This window comes from Malus domestica, chromosome 09 (genome assembly GCF_042453785.1).
Source record: "Malus domestica chromosome 09, GDT2T_hap1".
Classification (NCBI taxonomy): domain Eukaryota; kingdom Viridiplantae; phylum Streptophyta; class Magnoliopsida; order Rosales; family Rosaceae; genus Malus; species Malus domestica.
In genome coordinates, this window is record NC_091669.1 from 5,452,036 (window position 1) to 5,475,319 (window position 23,284).

The 23,284-nt window shown below is 37.9% G+C and overlaps 1 long non-coding RNA gene and 1 pseudogene across 1 annotated transcript; both read right to left on the bottom strand.

The window, feature by feature from the left end:
- Positions 1 to 1,508: 1,508 nt before the first annotated feature.
- On the bottom strand, positions 1,509 to 21,656 carry LOC114826935 (cyclin-B1-2-like; annotated as a pseudogene).
- Positions 4,322 to 5,934, bottom strand: LOC108173999 (uncharacterized). The gene is made up of 2 exons (XR_001790806.3): positions 4,962 to 5,934; positions 4,322 to 4,604 (listed from the first exon to the last, which is right to left on the bottom strand). It is a non-coding gene; the product is annotated as an uncharacterized lncRNA (long non-coding RNA).
- Positions 21,657 to 23,284: the final 1,628 nt, after the last annotated feature.

A 23,284-nucleotide genomic window follows, 5' to 3' on the forward strand; every position in this document is an offset into this window, starting at 1 on the left:
GAAATCAAATGGACATTGGAACAACGAAAAGTGTTAACTGTTGGTTGCTTCGATCACCTAATGAGGATAATGTGTAAAGAGGATAATCTCTCTTTCTCTCGAGCTATTTTGTGAAACTAAGACCTAAAGAAACACTCGGAGCAAATACGTATTGTATTCAGTCCAGCCTCTGTCCAAGTTTTGACACCAATACAACTTATGTAATTTAATTTATAAAGCTAGCTAGAGTTTTCCTTTTTATCTATACTAAGGGGAGAGGTGAGTTTAGCCTCATAATATGCTAGCAATAATGTGGTTCAAACTAGCTTTTGGTGAAAATCAAACTTAAGACATCTCACTTCGAAGTGAAGAGGAATACCACTGGACTATAATATTAAGTGGCCGATCAATTTGTGTTTTTTTTTATCTAAACGTTTTTTGATCCTTCCATCTTATATTCCAACGCATCAAAAACTCCAGCCCAATTAATTCATTTGATCAGATTGATATGTTTTAATTCTCAATTCTTGCTTTCGTGTTAACCCAATTTTAAGATCTTAGTTCAGTAGGTTGAACATGACGTAACTAAGAATTCCAAGTATTAACATATTACCACTTTCTTCAAATTAGATGGCGATTGAGGATCATAAACTTTTCCTGGACGCGTATAATGAGAAAAAGCTAGGTTATCGATCATTTTGGTCATGTTGTTTTTTATGTCATTTCCTGATCAATGTTGGAGACTTCTACCATGATTTTCCTCTACGAGTAGAAGTATAAAATTATCAATCATTTAGTCATGTTTTTTACGATCACAATCTAGCCTTGAAACATCAGTGTATCCCATACCGGTAGAAAACATCAACTTGCATGTTATTGTACAACTTGTTTTCCCAAAAAAAAAGCTTATGTATATATCTACTGTACACCCTGCCCCCTCCCAGGCACCCACAGACCAGTAATAAAGAATGAATTTAACCTAGAAATATGTTTTCTACTCCAACTCTTTGGGGTTAATTTTTCGTCTCAGATTATTAAAGAATGAATTTAGGATTCTTAAAGTAACTTTAAAAAAGATTATGTAGACTATCATAATTTAATTTTATGAACATTTTAGCCTAAAAATATTTAGATTCCTATAAATATTGGAAAATCACTAAACCGACACTATGAAACTCATGAAACACTATAAAAGAATATGAAACCCATGAAAGAATTTTTTAAATTATTTTAGCCGTTGGATTTAAATTTGGACCGTTATATCTTTTTCTTTAGCGTTAGATTTGATCATATTAAATCTTAGCAGCTGGATTCAATAAACTTATATATATAAAACTAAAAAAAATACACATGGCCCAACCCACTAACATATTGTTTTGATGAGCATGCTCCATCCTCCCATAAGCATTAGCAAAATCATCTGAGATTAGGATTCTGGTAGAATCATTCACATGGCCACATGCAAGATCAAGAGTTGGAGCCAAATTTTCAAAATAAAATTGAAAGTACCAAATAGGGGAACTGTGTAATTGGATAGAAGATAACCCAATACTACTCCAAAGTAAATGTAACTCCACAATATCAATGTCTGGACCTTTCAACTCAGCGCGACAGATAATCACAATTTAAGAACAACATTGACATAAAAGTATAAATCCACCGCAAAGATACTAATCCTCTTCTTTCGGCAAGAAAGTACGAGGATCACATAAAGCTTGGGGCGACTGGACCCTTCGACAGCCCAAGGCGAACTTCCATTGCATGATGTGTGTCCACAGGCCGGAATGTTTCAGATTCACGGGGGTCTGCAATTAGCACAATGAAACGTATAAGAAACCAACACAATCATACAATTAATGGGTTAAAAGAACGAAGCAACAGTATGCGTTTCACTTGGTTAAAGAAAATTAGAACAATATGAACTGCTTTCTTCCTAAGTTTTACCATGATCGTTTAAACTTAGCTTCTATAAGAATGCAAGGTCTAAAATATATGCATACCAACTGAATTCCGAGGATTGGCATGGAATTAAAACGATATAAGCCAAATCTAGGGGATTTTCCACTCAAGAAGTTTTAACTCATTACTTGTTACTTAATGATCCATAATTGTAATATTAGCATCTTGAAGATGGAAAGAAATTAAAAGAAGAATCAAATTACAAAATTCCTAATGACATCAACCCTAATTAAAAACCAATTGATTAGAAGAAAAAAAAGGCTGCATGTTCGAAATTCATGAGGATTACTATGGATGTTTAAAAGAGAGAATTACAAGAGGACCCTGATTGGTTAGTTCTTTACAAAGAGGAACGTAAGAAGGCTCCGATTGTATCATAAACATTGAAGGAGTTCAAACAAATAGTTCAAAGAGAAACCATGAACAGTTAAAGCTTAGGATACCAATATTATCTACTTTGTATATGAAGAGTATTTTCTTACCATTCAGGTAATCCTCAAAGCCGAAATCATCCAATTTTCCGTTCATAGCCTCCAAACCCAGCATTGAGGAAGGAATTGGGCCAGCAGGCCTCTGAAATCTGCAGTTGTTTCAAAGAATAGAGTACAACTCAGATTTAACTACAGCAAGTAAACGCTCAGTGTTTTAAGTCCATTACTGCATGTGATACAAAAAAAACATAAGTCACTAGGCTGGTTTGGTATTGCCGTGCTTTGAAAAAAAGCTGATGTGGGAATAAGCGGCTGTGCTGTGAGAATAAGCAGCTGTGAAAAAAATCAGCAGAGTGTTTGGTAAACTTTTTTGTAAAAGTGCTTTTGAAAAAAAAAAGCAGTCTGATAGTGGGTTTTTTCATTAAAGGAGCACTGTAGTTCCGTGTGCTTTGAAAAAAAGCCAGTTTTCCAAAGCTACAAATAGCAGCTTCAACTTTTTCCTTTGATTTCAGCTTATTCTCACAGCAGCTTCCAAAATAAGCCTTTTTTTTTTTAGTTTACCAAACACCTAAAACCCTCACAGCTTTTTTTCATGTGTGTTTTTTTTAAGCACCTCACTCACAAACCACCCCTAAGAAGCACATACAATTACATCCACGGTCAACCAACAATATATGAACTTCAGAGCAACCTCAGACTAAAAGACAAAAGATTCTGTAAGCTCTTTTTTTTCACTCATACTCGGTCTGGATATCTGATACAACTAATAAGTTAGCACAACAAATGTATAAAAACACCTCAAATTGATAGGGAACTGGTGTTTCCTTATCTATATGGCATAACTTGGATCGCAATCAGGCATGGTAAAGACATAATCCAGCCAGTTATAATCGACTCAATATAGAGGATTTGAAAGAACATAGATCACAAATTCCCACCATCTTATTCCTGATTGAACCAGTTTTTTTGTCAATGAGTGAGAAATAACGACACAAACCGGCCACAACCTAAGAACAAAAACTGTACAAGAGATTAACATCTGCACAGACAGAACCACCAACAAAGCTCTAATGCAAAACTTTCATACTCGCAACCCTTATGCACAGGACCATTGACGATGACAGAACAAGATGCTCAAAATATTATCTTCTTTTTCATTATTTTTTTACTTGTGTGACTGCCGAAATAATCTACGTTTAAATTGATACCACTAGATTGTAACATTTATATCCTAAAAAAGTATAGTTCAGTGACTTTTGTAGCGTGAATGACATTCGTATTAAGGGCTCAGTTTAGGACCGGTGTAGTAAGTAAGCATTTATGCTTATAAAAGCTTTTTGTTTTTTACTATAGCCATTAAATATTACATTGTAGGAGTATTTATCTTCACTTGTAAACGATAAGTTTTAGATTCAATTTTCGCTAACAACAAATTTGAAACATGTTATTGCTAGTCCAATGTGAAACTTAACTCACTTCCCCATCCTTTAGTGTGGATAATAACGTTTGTTAAAAAAAACTGTTTTTACTATAAACTAAACTTCCAAGTGCTTTTTGTAAGAAAACACTTGGAAGTTCTTTCTGGAGAAGCATTGGACATGTGCTTCTCCACAAAATGCTCTCTACGAGCGAGAGATCTAGTGTTTACCTTTGCATCCGAGATTATGTGTTTGTATCCTCTCTCCCCTAATGTCGTTTGTGTCAAGCGAAAAAAGTGTACACGTGCAATCTGGTGTTCATATTGTACGTATTAAACAAGGGGAGGAGTGTAGAAAGAAAAAATGAGAGTGAATATCACTACTTCGTTTAAGAATGTTTTGATGAGCATGCTCAATGAGAATAAGCATTAGCAAAATCATCTGAGGTTAGGAATCGGGTAGAATCATTCACATGGCCACATGCAAGATCAAGAGTTGGAGCCAAATTTTCAAAATAAAATTGAAAGTACCAAATAGGGGAACTGTAATTGGATAGAAGATAACCCAATACTACTCCAAAGTAAATGTAACTCCACAATATCAATGTCTGGACCTTTCAACTCAGCGCGACAAACAATCACAATTTAAGAACAACATTGACATAAAAGTATAAATCCACCGCAAAGATACTAATCCTCTTCTTTCGGCAAGAAAGTACGAGGATCACATAAAGCTTGGGGCGACTGGACCCTTCGACAGCCCAAGGCGAACTTCCATTGCATGATGTGTGTCCACAGGCCGGAATGTTTCAGGGGGTCTGCAATTAGCACAATGAAACATATAAGAAACCAACACAATCATACAATTAATGGGTTAAAAGAACGAAGCAACAGTATGCGTTTCACTTGGTTAAAGAAAATTAGAACAATATGAACTGCTTTCTTCCTAAGTTTTACCATGATCGTTTAAACTTAGCTTCTATAAGAATGCAAGGTCTAAAATATATGCATACCAACTGAATTCCGAGGATTGGCATGGAATTAAAACTATATCAGCCAAATCTAGGGGATTTTCCACTCAAGAAGTTTTAACTCATTACTTGTTACTTAATGATCCATAATTGTAATATCAGCACCTTGAAGATGGAAAGAAATTAAAAGAATAATCAAATTACCAGTGAATCAACACACGAGCTCGTCATCATGCCCAGGCCCACAAGCCCAATCCTAAACTGCCAAAAACAAAAAACCTCTTCATCAGAAAATCACGACGGCTTTGATCTCCATTTCCGCGATCTTTGGAGCTCCCTTTAACTCTGACCCACCACCAAATCCATCCATTCTTCCTTCCTCCGCCATGCTCCGCCGCTACATCTCCTGAAAGCCACTAAATCCCCCGATTTCAAGACTACCTGGAAGTCGGGTTTCTCAAATTTTGCAGGTTCTTGGTTTTGCCCGTGGAGTTTGAACCTGAAATGCCCAGTAGTCTCGGTCGCTCCCTCTCAGATTTTCTGGAGTTGGAGCCGCTGCAGTGCAATTCTCGACTCCCTGTTGCCGTCGTCTGAGATGGCAAATTAATCGGAAAGCACACCATAGTCACCAACGCCGAGAGATCCAGACCCGATGGTGGCTCCGGCCCACAAAAGAATTTCCAGAAAAAGAGGCTCCAGGCTGCCAGGATGCACCTGTGGGTGTGGACGAGACGGCCCTCGACGCTGAAGTTGTGTGGTGCTGGAGCTGAGCCTCCCAGTGCTGTTGCATCTGAAGTGCCAAAAGGTGATCCAGATCTGCTGAAGAATGGTTGGCTAACTGTCGGTGGATAAGATTCTGACTTGGCAAATGCTCTAATGCTGCATCATTCAAATGTCCAAAACAAGCCAAAATATTCCGCTGTTGATGCTGCTGCTGTCGAATTTGTTGTCGCGCAAGCAATTCAGCTAAATCAAAATGATTGGGTTTCCTGTTTCATGTGTGCCAATTGGTGAGGAGCTACCATGTCCTGATAGAGGTTTGTATTAGAGACTGAATTTTTTCTATGAACATCGGACCATGCATCAGCAAGACCATGCATCCAGGTGGGCATCAGCCGCTGCCGATGCCTTCTGGTAATAATTTTGGTGGTGCCAGGTATGAGAATAATGGAAAGGAAAAGCAGAAAGCATGGCTACCCACTGAGATAATTGCAGAAAGCAGAAAAAAGGAGAAAAAGCAGAAAGCCCTACCTCATGAATTATGCACACATGGTTCAAACTTTCTGGCCCTGGCAAAGCACCATGTAAAGGGAGAGATTTTGCATTCACGAGACTTTCTATGCGAGGGCACATGGAAAACAAAAACAAAAGCAACAAAGATGCAGGGGAAAGACAAAAGCAACCAAGTGGGCTGCGGGAAACAAAAGCAAAAGCAAGGATTAAAAAGAGAAAGGAAAGGATTATACTTTTGCTTTTGTCGACCATCAAAGCAGAAGATGCCATCAACTCTCGAAAAAGAAAACTTTCATCGTGCATGTTCCCACTTTTCTGAAGAAGCCACTAGAAGACGAACATGGAAAAAGATATGTAACAACCCATTACGCAGTAGGTGTAGTACGCACCAACGACTGCCTTATTTATTTTTGAATGATGTAATTTATTTTTCTTATCTTTCGGAGATATCTGTATAAACCCCATCAGAGGGTAATAAAAAAATTTAAAAAAAAACGGCAAGCCCAAAATAATGGGCTGGAACATTATGTGGAGGGCGAAGGTCCATATGCCCAAAAGAGCCAGACCCTCTATTATCACCAACCAGGTGATCAAAAGTACGCCTAGTACTCTAAAATTATTCGGCACCCTGCCACTACTATCACCAACCAAGTGATCAAAAGTACGCCCAGTACTCCAAAATTATTCGGCAGCCTACCGTTATTATCACCAACCAGGTGACCAAAAGTATGCCCAGTACTTCAAATTATACATGAGCATTACTCATGTCAATCATACATAAACATTCATGAGCATTACTTATATCAATCATACATAAACATTCATGAGCATCACTCATGTCAACATTCATGAGCATCACTCATGTCAACATCCATGAGTATCACTCATATCAATCAACATAAACATTCATAAGCATCACTCATGTCAATGAGCTTCAAAAGCTTCATTTACAGAGCTCTAGCTTCAAAATGTTCATTTACAAAAGCTCTAACTTCAAAAGTTTCATTTACAGAGCTCTAGCTTCAAAAGCTTCATTTACAGAGCTCCACCTTCAAAAGCTTCATTTACAAAAACTCTAACTTCAAAAGCTTCATTTATAGAGCTCCAGATTCAAAGCTTCACTTGCAAAGCTTGGTATACAAATACCGCATTCGAACAACACCACTTCGGCCCATACATGGATTAAATTTGAAGTCTCCAGCCAACAGAATCTATTGACCGAAGACTTAGGGGACTACATTAGGTACCATATATTGGGCCTCAACTTGGTCTCATGAAAAATACTTGGGGGACTTAGCCCATTATTTATGTATTGAGGAGCGAGCCTTTATTCTATAAAGGGACTCCCTCATTTTCATTAGAGAGCATCGCCGTCAGCTGAGTAACCGCCTCGCCGCGAGCATAAACTCTAGCCCATCACCATATATTGGGCCTCATAAAAAATACTTGGGAGACTTAGCCCATCATTTATGTATTGAGGAGCGAGCCCTTATTCTATAAAAAGGACTCCCTCACCATCATTAGAGAGCATCAACTCTAACCCATCATTCATGTATTGAGGAGCGAGTCTTTAATCTATAAAAGGGACTCACTCACCTTCAACGCCACAAGCCGAGCCAACTAAGGCAACGTAAGCCACGAGCCGAGCATCCTCGCAGCATGTGCTACTTCTAGTTGAGCATCATGTCAGATTGAGCACCGCCTCATATCGAGCATCAGTTCAAGACAACATCTAGTTACTTCGGCCCACACATGGACTGAATTTCAAGTTTCCAGCCAAAAGATTCTGTTGACTGAAGACTTGGGGGACTACTGTTTATATCATACTTATGGCCTCCGTATTTAGATCTCGTACAAATACTCGAAGGACTTAAATGTAATTATGTAATAAAGGAATGGGCAAATATGTAATAAGTGAGGAGCCCTTATTCTATAAAAGGACTTCTCACCCTTACAATTTGGAGAAGCCATTTCTTAGGCCATGGGAAGAGTTCTCTCACCTTCAGAAGCTCTCTCCCTCACTCCCCTCACTTCTCAGAGAAATAACATAATTAGTGTGGACGTAGCCCAAACCTTGGGGTGAACCACGATATATCTTGTGTTATTTACATTTCTACAGATTCACGGTCGGATTTACATTGTTCCAAGACCTCCGGTTTTGTGCATCAACACGTGTCATACCCGATATCTTAACGGGCCGTGTCGTGTAATACCTGTTAAAATAAACGCGTAAAATGACCCGACCCAAAATCGACTTGATAATATTAACAGGTAATATGACCCGACCCGTTACCCGTTAAGGAAAATATATTTTAAACCAATAAATAATCAAATGAAAAACATAATACTAAATAAATATATACGTACCATATTATCACATCCAAAACATAAAAATGCATTGTTCTTTTAAGTATATTTTCACTTACCTAAAGTCTTTAATAGTTTTTAATTAATGTAGAAGTTTAAAAAAATATAGAAAAAATATATAAACGCTCGTAATGACAAGCTTTACAACTTTCATGAAGAGCCTAACTTCGAAATTCGCCACTATAATCATATAAATCATAGATCAAAATTTAACCGTTGATTGTTGTTTACATTTACGCTTCATTGTTCTCATCAAATTTTGTTTTTTTTTTTAGATTTTCTTTTTTGAAAACTTAATCTATTAAAGGATGCAGGAAGATAAACGGTTTGGATTGTTGATATTATATTCAGAGTTTTACGGTTAGTGAAAATATTGCTTGATGTTTATAAAGTTTCGACAAACTATATGACATCGACTCATATTTCAGTTAACCGTAAATATCAAAACGTGATATCAAAGATCTGAACCGTTCATCTGCTTACATCCGCTAGATGATCATGTTTTCAAAAAAGAAAATTTAAAAAATGAAATTTAGTAAAAAGAATAAAGCGCAAATGGCAATCGACGGTTAAATATAAATTTATGGTTTATGAATTATAGTGTTGGATTTCGAAGCTGACCCCTTCATGAAAGTTGTAAAGTTTGTCACTATGAGTGATTGTATTTTTTTTTTATACATTTTTTACACTTCTACAATAATTATTATTAATTTTTCCCTCAAATAAAAAACATTATTCATGAAGGTTTGGAGGATTTTAAAAATCTAAACGATAATGTAAGTGTAACCATTATCTACTTGTGGAGGAATAATGATGAATCATGAGTGTTTATATATTCTTTCACATTTTTTGATACTTGTATGTATGTCTTCTTAGTTCTTACCTATACAAATACTATATTAGTTTATTAATTTTGGACTAAGTGTTTCTTCACTCGGAACTTTGTCGCAGAGTAATCTTTTCTTCAATACCCAGTTCCCCACTTTGAAAGAACGAGATTTGACCCTTGAGTCATAGTAGTTGGATATGTGCTGCTTATAGGCGACATTCCTCAAGTGAGCCTGGTTTTCGTGTTCCTCGACTAGATCTAAGTTGAGGGTAAGTTGTTTGTCATTTTTGTTTTGCACATAGTTCTGGACTTGGAACGTTGCTTGCTCAAGCTCAACTGGGACAACTGCCTTTGTACCAAAGACAAGTGAGAATATGGTTTCTCTTGTTGATGTCCGATACGAAGTGCAGTATGACCAAAGAAGTTGAGGTACAAATTCTGGCCAACAACATTTAGCCTTGTTCAAGCTAGTTTTCAAAGTTCGCTTGATTATTTTGTTGATGGCTTCAACTTGTCCATTAGACTGGAGATGAGCTGGGAAGACAAAAATAAGTTGATGTTGAACTTAGAGCAGAACATCATCAACTTATTATTGTCGAACTGTGGCCCATTGTCAGTGACTATCGCATTGGGAATGCTGAATCTACAAAGGATGTTCTTCCATACGAAGTCTTGTATTTTTGCCTCAGTAATGGTTGTCAAGGGTTCTACTTCAGCCCACTTTGTGAAGTAGTCAACTGCAACGATTGCATAGCAGACCTTACCCTTCCCTGTAGGCATTTGGCCGATCAAATCAAGTCCCCATTGGGCGAAGGGCTAATGGCTGATCATAGGAGTGAACGACTCAAGAGGGGAGTGAGGAATAGTTAAGTAGCGTTGACACTTATCACATTAGCGAGATATTCTGATGGCATCTTTGTGGAGTAAAGCTTTGTGTGCTAGGGATCGAGATTCAACATGATCTCCGCAGACTCCTTCATGTATTTCCCAAAGGATAATTTCCGCCTCTGCAGGCGTAAGGCATCTTAGGTATGGTAGGTTAAAACCCCGCTTGTAGAGTTGGTCATTAATGATCAAGTAACGGGTAGCCTTGTATCGAATCTGCTTAGCTTGGACTTTATCATTTGGAAGGGTGCCATGAGCAAGGAATCTATAAATCGGGGTAATCCAACTATCCCCTTATTGTAAGTTGCACACTTCTGCAGCCATGGTGTTTGGTGCTGCCAACAATTCGACCTGAATTTTTCTCCCAATCTTGTCTTCCACTGCTGAGGCGAGGCGAGCCAAAGCATTTGCATGACTGTTTGCCGCTTGAGGAATTTGGGTGATCTGGTAGTGGAAGTGTTTGAGCAACAATTGTGTTTGTGCCAGATATGTTGCCATGAAGCTATCATTAGCGTCAAAGTTGTTGGTGACCTGGTTAACCACCAATTGGGAGTCACTAAAGATATCAATTCGTTTAACCCCAAGGTGTTTGGCCAAACGTAAGCCTGCTAGGAGGGCTTCATATTCAGCCTCATTGTTCGACGCCTTAAATTTGAAACGAAGAGCATACTCCATCGTACTTTGTCAAGGTCGTAAAGACTAGTCTTGCTCCACAACCCTGTTGGTTGGACGAGCCATCAACATATAAACTCCATGTTGGGGCTGTTGGTTCTATTTTTTAAGTTTCCGAGGGTAATGAAACTATGTCTTTAGGCGTAGAAACAATGTCAACAGGATATGTGAAGTCGGCGATGAAGTCTGCCACTGCTTGGCCCTTCTCAGCTGGCTTTGGTTGGTAGGAGATGTCAAACTCACCTAATGCTATCGCCCATTATATCATTCGCCCTGAAGTGTTAGGACTTTGGGGTATCTGTCGAAAATGATGATTGGTAAGCACGATGATGAAGTGTGCTTGGAAGTAAGGGCGAAGTTTTCGAGCAGACATGACCAATGCTAGAGCCAATTTCTCAATGTTGGAATATCGTGTCTCTGCATCTTATAAGGCCTTACTAGCGTAGTAGACAGACCGTTCGACATTATCATCATTTCGAATGAGAACGTAACTTATTGCTGAAGCCGATACCAACAGATAGATAATGAGAGTGTCACCAACCTCAAGTTTGGAGAGCAAATGGGATTTACTCATGTAGTCTTTGAGGTTATTGAATACCTCGGCACATTTATCATTCCATGTAATGTACTTCTTACTTCCCTTAAATGCTTTGAAGAAAGGAGCACATCTGTCTGTGGCCTTAGAGATGAACCTAGTTAAGGCTACCACCTTGCCAGTAAGGCTCTGGATATATTTTGAAGTTACCGGTTCCTTCATGTTGAGGATTGTTTTGATCTTATCGGGATTAGCCTCAATGCCTCGTTGGCTTATCATGAAGCCTAAGAATTGCTAGAGCCTACGCCGAAGGCACATTTGTTAGGGTTTAACCTCATTCGATACCTCTTCAGAATGGTGAAAGTTTCAGATAGGTTAGCGATGTGTTGGTCAACATGTTTGCTCTTGACTAGCATATCATCAACGTAAACTTTCATGCTCTTCCCAATCTGTTCGGCGAACATTGAATTGACTAGTCTCTTATAAGTCGCTCATGCATTCTTTAGGCCGAAGGGCATGACTTTATAGCAATATAGTCCCCTGTCAGTAGTGAAGGCTGTGTGTTCTTGGTCTGGAGGGTTCATGAGGACACTACTACAAAAGGGACTTATAGTGTCAGTGAGTGGTGTCAGTTTAATATAATATAGTGGCGCATAAGACAGTTGCGACACTAATTGAACATGACGTCGGATTTACTGTCGCTTATAAGCGTCATAAAATGTCTACGTCGCTTTTAAACCGACGTAAACATTTAATGTCGCTTATAACCGACATTTAGTTTAATAATTTTAAATACTGGCGTCGCATTAAACAAAACAATGTCGCTTTTAAGCGACATAAAGTATTGGCGTCGCTTCTAGGTGACACTACTTATTGTTTTTAAATATTTTAAACCCTAAAAAAATACTATAATAATTATATATATATATTAAATTAAATATTAACAATTGGTGACCATTGGATCGGCTTAAATGTACATATCATTCAATTTCTTAAGTTTTATATGTACAAAATAAATAAATTTAAATCTACTTAATAAATATATATATATACACACACCATTGAACTTGATGGGAAACTAATTTCAACGATCCAACTGTCAAATTTGTTTGTATATGCTTCGAGATTTCATCATCAAATAATCGCAAAAACAAACATTCAGAGATCAAGTAACGGGACAAAACTTTTCGACGGTTATCAACGAAAAATCATGATTTAACGGTTATTTTAACTCCGATTTTGATGATTTTTTACAGCTACACTCCTTGACCCTATATGAATACAATGAATGAACTCGATCTTCAATTTGAAAATATTTACACTAGTGGATACCAATAAATCTTATGTTATATTTAATGAAAGTATGAATAAACTCTTAAGTATCAGTGAATCTATTGTTTTGATGGGATACACATTCTACGAAATTAGTTTCAACGATCCAACCGTCAAACATGTTTGTATATACTTCGAGATCGCATATGCTGAAAATTACAAAAAACAAACATTCAGAGATGAAGTAACGGGATAAAACTTTTCGACGGTTATAAACAAAAAATCACGATTTAACGGTTATTTTAACTCTGATTTTGATGATTTTTTACAGCTACATTCCTTGAGCCTATATGAATACAATGAATGAATTCGATCTTAAATTTAAAATATTTACGCTAGTGGATACCATAAAATCTTATGTTATACTTAATGAAAGTACAAATAAATTCTAAGTGTTAATAAATCTATTGTTTTAATGGGATATGCATTCTACAAAACAAGTTTCAACGATCCAACCGTCAAACTTGTTTGTATATGCTTCAAGATCGCATACGCCAAAAATCGAAAGAAAAAAACACATTCAGAGATAAAAAAATGGGACAAAACTTTTCGACGGTGATCAATGAAAAATCACGATTTAACGGTTGTTTTAACTCCGATTTTGATAATGTTTTACAGCTACACTCCTTGACCCTATATGAATATAATGAATGAACTTGATCTTCAATTTAAAATATTTACACTAGTGGATACCACAAAATCTTATGTTATACTTAATGGAAGTATGAATAAACTTGTAAGTGTTAATAAATCTATTGTTTTAATGGGATATGCATTCTACAAAACTAGTTTCAACGATCCAACCGTCAAACTTGTTTGTATATTCTTCGAGATCGCATACGCCAAAAATCGTAAAAAAAAAAAATTCAGAGATCAAGTAACGGGACAAAACTTTTCAACGGTTATAAACGAAAAATCACGATTTAACGGTTATTTTAACTCCGATTTTGATGATTTTTTACAGCCACACTACTTGACCTTATATCAATACAATGAATGAACTTGATCTTAAATTTAAAATATTTACACTAGTGGATACCACAAATCTTATGTTATACTTAATGAAAGTATAAATAAACTTTAAGTGTTAGTGAATCTATCGTTTTGATGAGATACACATCCTATGAAACTAATTTCAATGATCCAACTGTCAAACTTGTTTGTATATACTTCGAGATCGCATACGCCAAAAATCGCAAAAAACAAACATTCAGAGATCAAGTAACAGGACAAAACTTTTCGACGGTTATAAAAGAAAATTCACGATTTTACGGTTATTTTAACTCCGATTTTGATAATTTTTTACAGCTACACTCCTTGACCCTATATGAATATAATGAATGAACTCGATCTTCAATTTAAAATATTTACACTAGTGGATACCACAAATCTTATGTTATACTTAATGAAAGTATGAATAAACTTGTAAGTGTTAATAAATCTATTGTTTTAATGGGATATGCATTCTACAAAACTAGTTTCAACGATCCAACTGTCAAACTGGTTTGTATATTCTTCGAGATCGCATACGCCAAAAATTGTAAAAAAAAAAAATTCAGAGATCAAGTAACGGGACAAAACTTTTCAACGGTTATAAACGAAAAATCACGATTTAACGGTTATTTTTACTCCGATTTTGATGATTTTTTACAGCCACACTACTTGACCTTATATCAATACAATGAATGAACTTGATCTTAAATTTAAAATATTTACACTAGTGGATACCACAAATCTTATGTTATACTTAATGAAAGTATAAATAAACTCTAAGTGTTAGTGAATCTATCGTTTTGATGAGATACGCATCCTATGAAACTAATTTCAATGATCCAACCATCAAACTTGTTTGTATATGCTTCGAGATCACATGCGCCAAAAATTGCAAAAAACAAACATTCAGAGATCAAGTAACAGGACAAAACTTTTCGACGGTTATAAAAGAAAAATCACGATTTAACGGTTATTTTAACTCCGATTTTGATGATTTTTTATAGCTACACTCCTTGACCCTATATAAATACAATGAAAGAATTCGATCTTCAATTTAAAATATTTACACTAATGGATACCACAAATCTTATGTTATTCTTAATGAATTCGATTCAGATGATGACTTGGAATAAATATATTAATTATTTTATATATTGTAATTATTAATTAGACTATGTTTCAATTAGCATGTGATGATATTTTATAATAAAATTATATTTATATTTTTTATTACGTATTTTATTGAAGTTAAATTTTATTTATTAAAATTTTAAAATGTTATATGAGATAACACAAAAAAGAAAAAGCTGGTTATTTTTTTTCTTTGGGTTAAATATTAGGCGGGAAATGGATGAATTGGATGAAATATTAGGTGGGAAACTCTAGGCGGGAAAGGACGAATTCAATGAAATATTAGGCGGGAAAGGACGAATTCGATGAAATATTAGGCGGGAAGTTTCCTGCTTGGTAAACTTAGTGTCGGTTTTAACCGACACTATCATATTTAATGCGACAAAAGTTTCGTTCAACCGACGCTATGTGAAGTATGTCAGATGTTGGTGTCGGTTAAGACCGACACCAACATTTATTTAAACCAACGCAGTACTTTTATTAAGGAGTGTCAGAAAGTTGACTGGGTAGAAAAGTGTGTCAGGTTGGCGTCGGTTTTAATCGACGCCATGTACATTTAATTTGACACAAGTAATTTTTAATTCGATGTCAGTCAATCCATGTAGGTTTAAACTGACGCCAACTAAATACCCATATTTAAACACATTTCTTTCCCATTTCGTCCATGCTTTCATTTCTCCCCCAATTTCAATCTTTCTTCTTCTCATTCCCCATTTCATCCGATTGTCCATTTCTTATCCTTCACCAAATCTTTTAGAAATTTTATGAGAAACTTCAATACGAATGTTCTGACAGTAACGTTCAAAATCCAGTAGCAAGCATAACAAGTTGATGTGGAAGAAGGCCGACGCTGCGGAGGAAAGGGAGAATAGGCAACCAGCTAGGGTTTCGGAGAGAGAGAATAGGCATTCGAGGAAGCAGAGCAGGAGCAGAAGCAGGAGTAGAGAGAGGCATTCGAGGCGGAGAAGTAGGAGTAAAGAGAGGTATAGAGAAAGAGATAGGGATAGGGATAGAGAGAGGAGGAGGATGAGGTTTGAGAGCGATTCCGATGGAGGTAGACGACGGAGATGGAGAAGCCGGAGTCGGAGTCCGTCGCCTCAGGATCGGAGAAAGGAGCAGAGGAGAAGTCGGAGCTCGTTACCGAGGGAGAGGGGTTCAGATAGAAGCAAAGGTAAAGTGGGGAAGGAGAGGAATGGAGGCAGTGCTGATCATTCCAAGTTGATTGAAGGCTATGATAAGATGGTATCTGGTGTTATAGTGCATTAATTTCTAAGATATGGGTTTGCTTGGAGCTGTGTATTATAACATTGTGTGTTCTTAAATGCAGCTGAGAAGGATTTCCAGTAGAAATTTTAACAAACTTTTCAGTTTTTCCTCTTCTCCTTCCTGATTTGCTAACCCTTTTTTTGGGGGTTAATCTGTTTGTTTGTGTGCGTGTGTGTGTTTTTTTTTTTTGGTTATAATCGAGTAGAAGGGAATGCAACACAACGACTTTCAGTGAGGATGTGAATTGCAGGTTTATCCGTTTTTATTATTTACCATTTGGGTTTTTGATTTTGTACACAGGATGGTAATCCCAAGCTGTCAGGCTTGAGTCCAAAAGTGTTTATCCTTTAATTAACAAACATTTAACTAAAAAATTACTTTTGGACTAATAATTATTAATTAAAAACAGAATTTTTTTTTATTATTAATATATTTGGTGTCGCTTATGGGCGACATCATCTAAGTATTTTATTTATTGAGATTGAAGCTAATGTCGGTTACAACTGACAGTAGCTAGATTATTTTATTTATTTAAATGAGGTGATGTCGGTTTGGACCGACAGTAAGTGTGATATTTTCATTGTTTTTTTGTTAGTTAATGTCGGTTTTGACCGCCATCATATCAGATTTAGATGTCGCTTTTAAGCGACGTTGTTGTTCTTTTTTATTTTATAATACTTTCCTTCTTGGTGGCGGATTAAGGGGGATAAGCGACACCAATACCCTTTTGTGACGGTAGTATTGGCGTCGCTTTCACTATGCGACATTGCACGACTTAATGTTGGATTTTTACCAAAAATTCGACATTAATTTGTGTTTTTTGTCGCTTTTATAGCGCCACTGATATATCTTTTTGTAGTAGTGGGATTTGGTTGTATCCTGAGTAAGCATCCATGAAGCTCAAGAGTTCACACCATGCCGTAGAGTTTATAAGTCTATCAATGAGAGAAAGAGGAAAGCTATCCTTCATGCATCATTTCTTTAGGTCGGTGTAGTCGACACACATTTTCCACAGACCTTTTGGAGCAAGAGACTCTCTTTGGTCGGATTTTTCTTAACAATGACCACTTTTGCTACCCATGTTGGGTAATTGACTTCGCGGACGAAACCTATGCCTTTGAGTTTTTCAACTTCTGCCTTCATTGCTTCGTATCGTTCAACGTCATAAGATCTTCGCTTCTATCTCACCAGCTTGGTCTTGGGATCAATACTCAAGCAATGACATATGATATCGAGAGAGATGCCTGGCATATCCTCGTATGACCAGGCGAAGACCTTAGTGTTCTCTTGCAAAAAGAGATCAATGCCAACCGAATGGGTGGTGACAAGGTGGTGCCAATCTTCACCATGCGATCTGGATAATCTTTTGATATGGAAACCTTCTCCAGCTCTTCAGCGGGCTGTGCTTGCTGGGTGAAAAAGTCATATCGAGGATCGTTGGGTTGACTGTTGCCACCGTGAAGATCCAAGTTGGCGTCATCATGGCTTGTCTTTATGACTTAGTCATGTACAGAAAAGGTTTCCTTGGGCACAAGCAGGTGTTGTTGCTTGACCAAAGTGTTGTAACATGACCGTGCACTAAGTTGATCTCCTCTGATGTAACCATTATCATAGGGGGTTGGAAAATTCATCAACAACATATGTGTGGATATCATGGCCTTGAGATCATTGATGCATGTGCGTCCAAAGATAACATTGTATGCCGTTGGGCAATCTACTGCCAGGAAGTTAGTGGTAATGGTAGCTGTGTAAGGGCTTGTACCAATGGTGAAAGGTAAGTGTATGCTCCCTATAGGTTGCACGTTATCACCGGAGAAGCTTATTAGAGGAGAAATCGAGCGATCGAGCAAGTGTTCAGCTACATTTAGTGCCCTGAAAGCTTTAGCAAACATGATATTGACCGAAGCCCCCATATCTACTAGGATTCATCTTACTTTAAAGTTGGCTATGTGAGCCTTCACGATCAGTGGGTCGTTGTGAGGGTAGATGATACCTCTTTCTTCCTCAGGGTAGAAACATATTGGATCCTAGTTAGGCTTTTCATATCTGCCTGCCCTGATGGCTTCCACGTGAAACACTTGGTGGCCAGGCCTTAAAGCTCGTTCGCTGTTTTTCATGGCCCTATTGGAAGATTCAGATGTGGATGTGCCACCGTTTATGGAATATATCACATTCACTTGGCGTTGGTTACGGTTATCCCTTGAAGGTTGAATGAAGAATTGATTAATTTTTCCTTCAAGCTTCAATATGATCCCGAAGGGTGATACACTTCTCACCGTCATGGCCGTTATGCTCGTGGTAGAAGCAAAACGTGCTCGTGTTCTCGTAAGCTTGTAACCCGACTGCCTCGGTATTGGCTTCGGTATGAGGTGTGCTATGCTGGGGTAAATGGCCACGCATGTGGCGTTCAAAGGTGTATATGTCTCATACCTCGGGGTATAGCCTGTCTTAACACTTGCTTGGCCCACTGTGTTGACTTCCTGAGGGCGGGCATTATCGTGGCGATACCCTTGATTATCGCGATAGTGTCCCTTACTCTTTTTACTAAAATGAGACTGGTGAGGATGGAAATCTTTCCTTTTACCCTGAGATTGATATGTTTGTTAACTTGGCGAAGTATTAAGTAAGGCAGGGGGAAGCACCGCTGCTGTTTGAAAGGTTGATGTATTCTTATTTGGTTGGATTTGGCTTCCACTCCCTACTTGCTGATAAGAGGTGGCTGTGAGGGGTTTCCCTTGATATGTCGTTGCCTCGGCGAATGCATGGTTGTAAGCCTGTGCCATCACCTCAGAGTAAGTCTTCTAAGTGTTGGCATTGTACTTGAAGAAACAATCACGTAGGCTTTGAAGATGGTCTTGTCATCTGCCTCAGCGTAGCGAGAATACTCATGACTGAAGCAACCAGCATACTCTCGTAGTGACTCATCTGGCTTCTGGCGAATGGTGTACAAGTCATCTGCAGAATGCAAGCAATCGGTCTGAAAGATGTGTTGAGAGACAAACAGTTTCCTTAGTTCCTCAAATGAGTCTACTGTCTCAGGTGGAAGACGACAATACCAGTTTAGAGCTCCGCCAAAGGGGGTGGAGGGGAAAAGAAGACACCGTTCTTCGTTGGTGTGCATCCGGTATGCCATGGTGGACCCAAAAAGGTTAAGGTGTTCAATCAAGTCCTCATTTGCAGTATAGAGTTGCAAGCCAAACTTCTACTTTGTCTTTGCTTGTAGGGGGTGTCGATGATCCTCCTTGTAAGAGGGTCATGCCTAGGTTGGTTCCAATCAGGTATCTCAGCTTGTCGTTCGGCCTTCAACTTATTTACTTCCTTAAGAAATTGTAGGACAATAGGGTCCTGAGTGGAGTCATGTACCACTGGAGCTTTCTTTCGTAAATCTCCATCTCCTCTTAGAAGTATAAAGGTTTGATCAAGAGCATGTGATTTTTCCCTGGACTTACTGTACTGATTGCCAATGTATGTCTGTCAGAACATCTCTGAGTCCCCTATACCTTTGTGTTTCTCTAGGACTTGTTGCCCCTTCCCTAAATTGGTAGCCGGCCTAGGACATGGGAGAGGACCAAGTCTTTCAGAGACTCTTGGATCATTGATCTTCGAGCTTACATGGATGGGATTGTCTCGACGTTGCTTTAGGAAATCTCGACAGTCGCGAAAGACGGTTTTCAATCCTTCCACTCATTTTGTAAGGAGGTGTCTTTCTCCACTTCTTCTACTTCAGGTCGAAGCAGCTGGGTTGAGAGAAGTCTCATGTTGATCAATGTTTTGATGATTAGTTCGCTCCTCATCAGGGATATCCATGTCGAATGAAGGTGACCCTCCGTGTTGGGGGGCACCCAGATGATGGTTGATGTCCACAGGGGTAACGAGCTCGCGTGTTTGAGTATGCCTAGTTTCATGGAGCGTCTCAAAGAGCTTCTTATACTGCTTCTGGAGGACCTCATTCTTCATTGCTATCTTGTTGTTTTGAGCTTCTAGCTCATTGACTTTAGCTTGAAGAGCAACCATCTTTCCTTCATTCTTTCGTTGCCTCGCACCAAGTGCAAGAGGGGTGTCATTCTGCGTGATGTGGCTTCCTTCGTTTCCTATGTTGGAGAGGGATGTCTGGTCAAAAGAGAGTGTACGAATGGTGGAAACCAACTTAACAAAGCTAAAGAGAGTGAGAATAAGTGTCGTTCCCACAGATGGTGCCAAATGTTGATGCACAAAATCAGTGACGACTTTGGTAGAACAGAAAGTGTTAAGTTTGTGACCTTCGCTAGATTGCTCCGGTTACTAGTGTGGATAAGTATGTAAATAGATAGGGACAGGGAAGCAAACACAAGATGTACATGGTTCATCCAGATTGGCTACGTCTACGGAGTAGAGGAGTTCTCATTAATTGTGAAAGGTTTACACAAGTACATAGGTTCAAGCTCTCTTTTAGTAAGTACTAGTGAATGATTTAGTATAAATGACATTTGAAAATATTGTGGAAGAATGATCTCCTTTTATAGAAGAGTTTCTAGCTTTGTTCTGACATTGACACGTGTCGTGTTGTGATTGGCTTCTGATGTTGACACGTGTCGCGCTGTGATTAACTTCTGATGTTGACATGTGTTGCAATGTGATTGACTTCTAATGTCGACACGTGTCGCGCTGTGATTAACTTCTGATGTTGACTTGTGTCGCGCTGTGATTGACTTCTGATCTCGACATGTGTCGCACTGTGATTGGCCTCATGGTTGGAGGGAAACTCTTTTGGGTCCTTGATGGTATAACGTTGACCGATGCTCAGTAGTTTCGGAATTGGTCAAGTATGATACAGACAACATCAACCCTAATTAAAAACCAATTGTATCATAAACATTGAAGGAGTTCAAACAAATAGTTCAAAGAGAAACCATAAACAGTTAAAGCTTAGGATACCAATATTATCTACTTTGTATATGAAGAGTATTTTCTTACCATTCAGGTGATCCTCAAAGCCGAAATCATCCAATTTTCCGGTCATAACCTCCAAACCCAGCATTGAGGAAGGAATTGGGCCAGCAAGCCTCTAAAATCTGCAGTTGTTTCAAAGAATAGAGTACAACTCATGTTTAACTACAACAAGTAAACGCTCAGTGTTTTAAGTCCATTACTGCAGGTGATACAAAAAAAATAAGGCATAGCAACACACGTTTACTTCTACTCAATCATAAAAAAATAAGACAAACCCATTACAACAATTCACAAACAGAAGCCAGAATTCAACAAAAACACGAATCGCATACCGAGAAAGGATTTGCCTTTCGAGATCCATCTTCAATGGAAACGTACTTCCATAAGTGTACCCCAAGATTTTCCTATTTATCTGCTCCTGCGTTACCTTCGCCTAAAACCCAACAAACAAATAAACCCAAATAAACAAAATTTATTCACACATATTCAATTCCAAACAAACAACAACAAAAACCAGGAGGGAGAGAAAAAAGGCGAGAGAGAGAGAGAGAGAGAGAGAGGGAAAATACTGATTCCAAAGCAGATTCGAGAGGGTGAGCATCGACGAGGTTGCTCTTGATGCCGTGAAGTCCGAATCAAAGGGTGTCGTTTTGGATTCCTCCGATTTGGTGCTCGATTGTCTTCGGTGGCTCCATTTAGCTTTCTCTGGTTCTTCCTCTTCTTTTTCTTCTTCAGCAAGCAATGTGACTTTGCTACAAGTACAAATAGGGAGACTCTTTTCTTCTGCATTTAACTACGATTTTTGGGTTGGGTCAATTGGGCTTTAGCTACTACCTATGTGGGCTTAGTTGAGGCCCATTTTATTTACTGTGTTGAGCCAGACGATTGTGCTTGTGTTTGCTTATATGGTTTGGTTATCCTATAGTCCTTGTGTAATTCTTCTTCTTTAATTTCATTTTCGGTCAATTCTGTGTAATTTGGGTGATCATTATGTTGATTTTTCCTATGAACAATATTTAACCCATTACTAGTCCAGATTCTGGCTCCTTCTTTGGTGATTGATACATGGTATTACAGTAACTGTTTCTTAATTTTTAAAACTCAATGGTTTGAGTTATCATTTTTCATGAGTGAAAAAAGTTCGAAGTTTAAATTCCATAAGGATATGTGTTACCATTAGTCCATCTGACTGGGTAAGAAAACTATGTTTGAAGTGTTTTCGAGTAAGAAAATCGAGTTTTGAGGAGCTTGCGTGTGAAGAACACATAAAACACTTAATTTAGAAAAAAGAAAAAGAAATCTTTAAGTTAACACTTCAGAGTTTCAGAGAAGCAAAGGGCATCAAAGAAATATCATAATGAAGAACATAAAAAGTGAATTCTATAGATGAGGAGTTTTTTCTCCGATTGAGCTCTTGTATAAAAGGCATAATTGTCGGGGATTTTTTTTTCTTCTAATTTTCTAGGAAAGTAAATTAGTTGCTTCAATTCAGCTTGAACTTCCAATCCTAAACGTAAAATCACGTGCAAACATGAATTTCCTGTAGCAAATAAAATAAGAACACGTATACAAAATAATTGTATTGTATTAATGTAAATGTAGGGTTACAATATCTGTTTACAAAGTTTCCTCTGATTCGTTCTCCGAAGATGTGTAGATGTGTGTTGTTGATTCGAGTGTTGCAATGACTTGATCTCGGATGAATGATTGCCGCAAGGATTTGGCTTGTGGTGATGGAAGAACCGGCAGAGTAGTAGTGCTTGATGATTCTTTATGGGTTTGACGAAAAACGGGGAGGGTTTTCCGAGTCTTCTTAATTATTTGGGGTTCGAGTACTTAAGAGCTTCAGAATTTCAAAGCTTCAGTGTCCGGGCGTGAATGATTTTCTGGCCTGTTTCTTTGTCTTGGAGCCTCGTATTTATAGACTCTCAAATCTTTGCTTATGGATGGATTTGACATTGATTGTGGGCTTGATTAATTGACAAAAGAAGCTTGACTCAATTTGTGGACCGGTTTATAATTTGACTTCATCATTTACATTTGATTTAATTAAATTAAAATCAAATAATTCTTTTCCATCAAGTGTTGACACATATCTTTCTTGATGATTCGTCTGAATTTGATGAGTCACATCCATGTATACAACTTGTGAGACGCATGATGTATGTCACATATGCCCTGACATATCAGAACTTTTAATGTATTGAAGAGTATTTATTTCACCGAAATTTTAATGTCTACATCATGATAAAAGAACATAAAAGTGATCATGATGAAAATGAAAGCTGCTATAGTGTTGCCCAGATCTCTTACCCACCTACTGTCGATCAGCTAGCTTTCGGGTGCACCGTATTT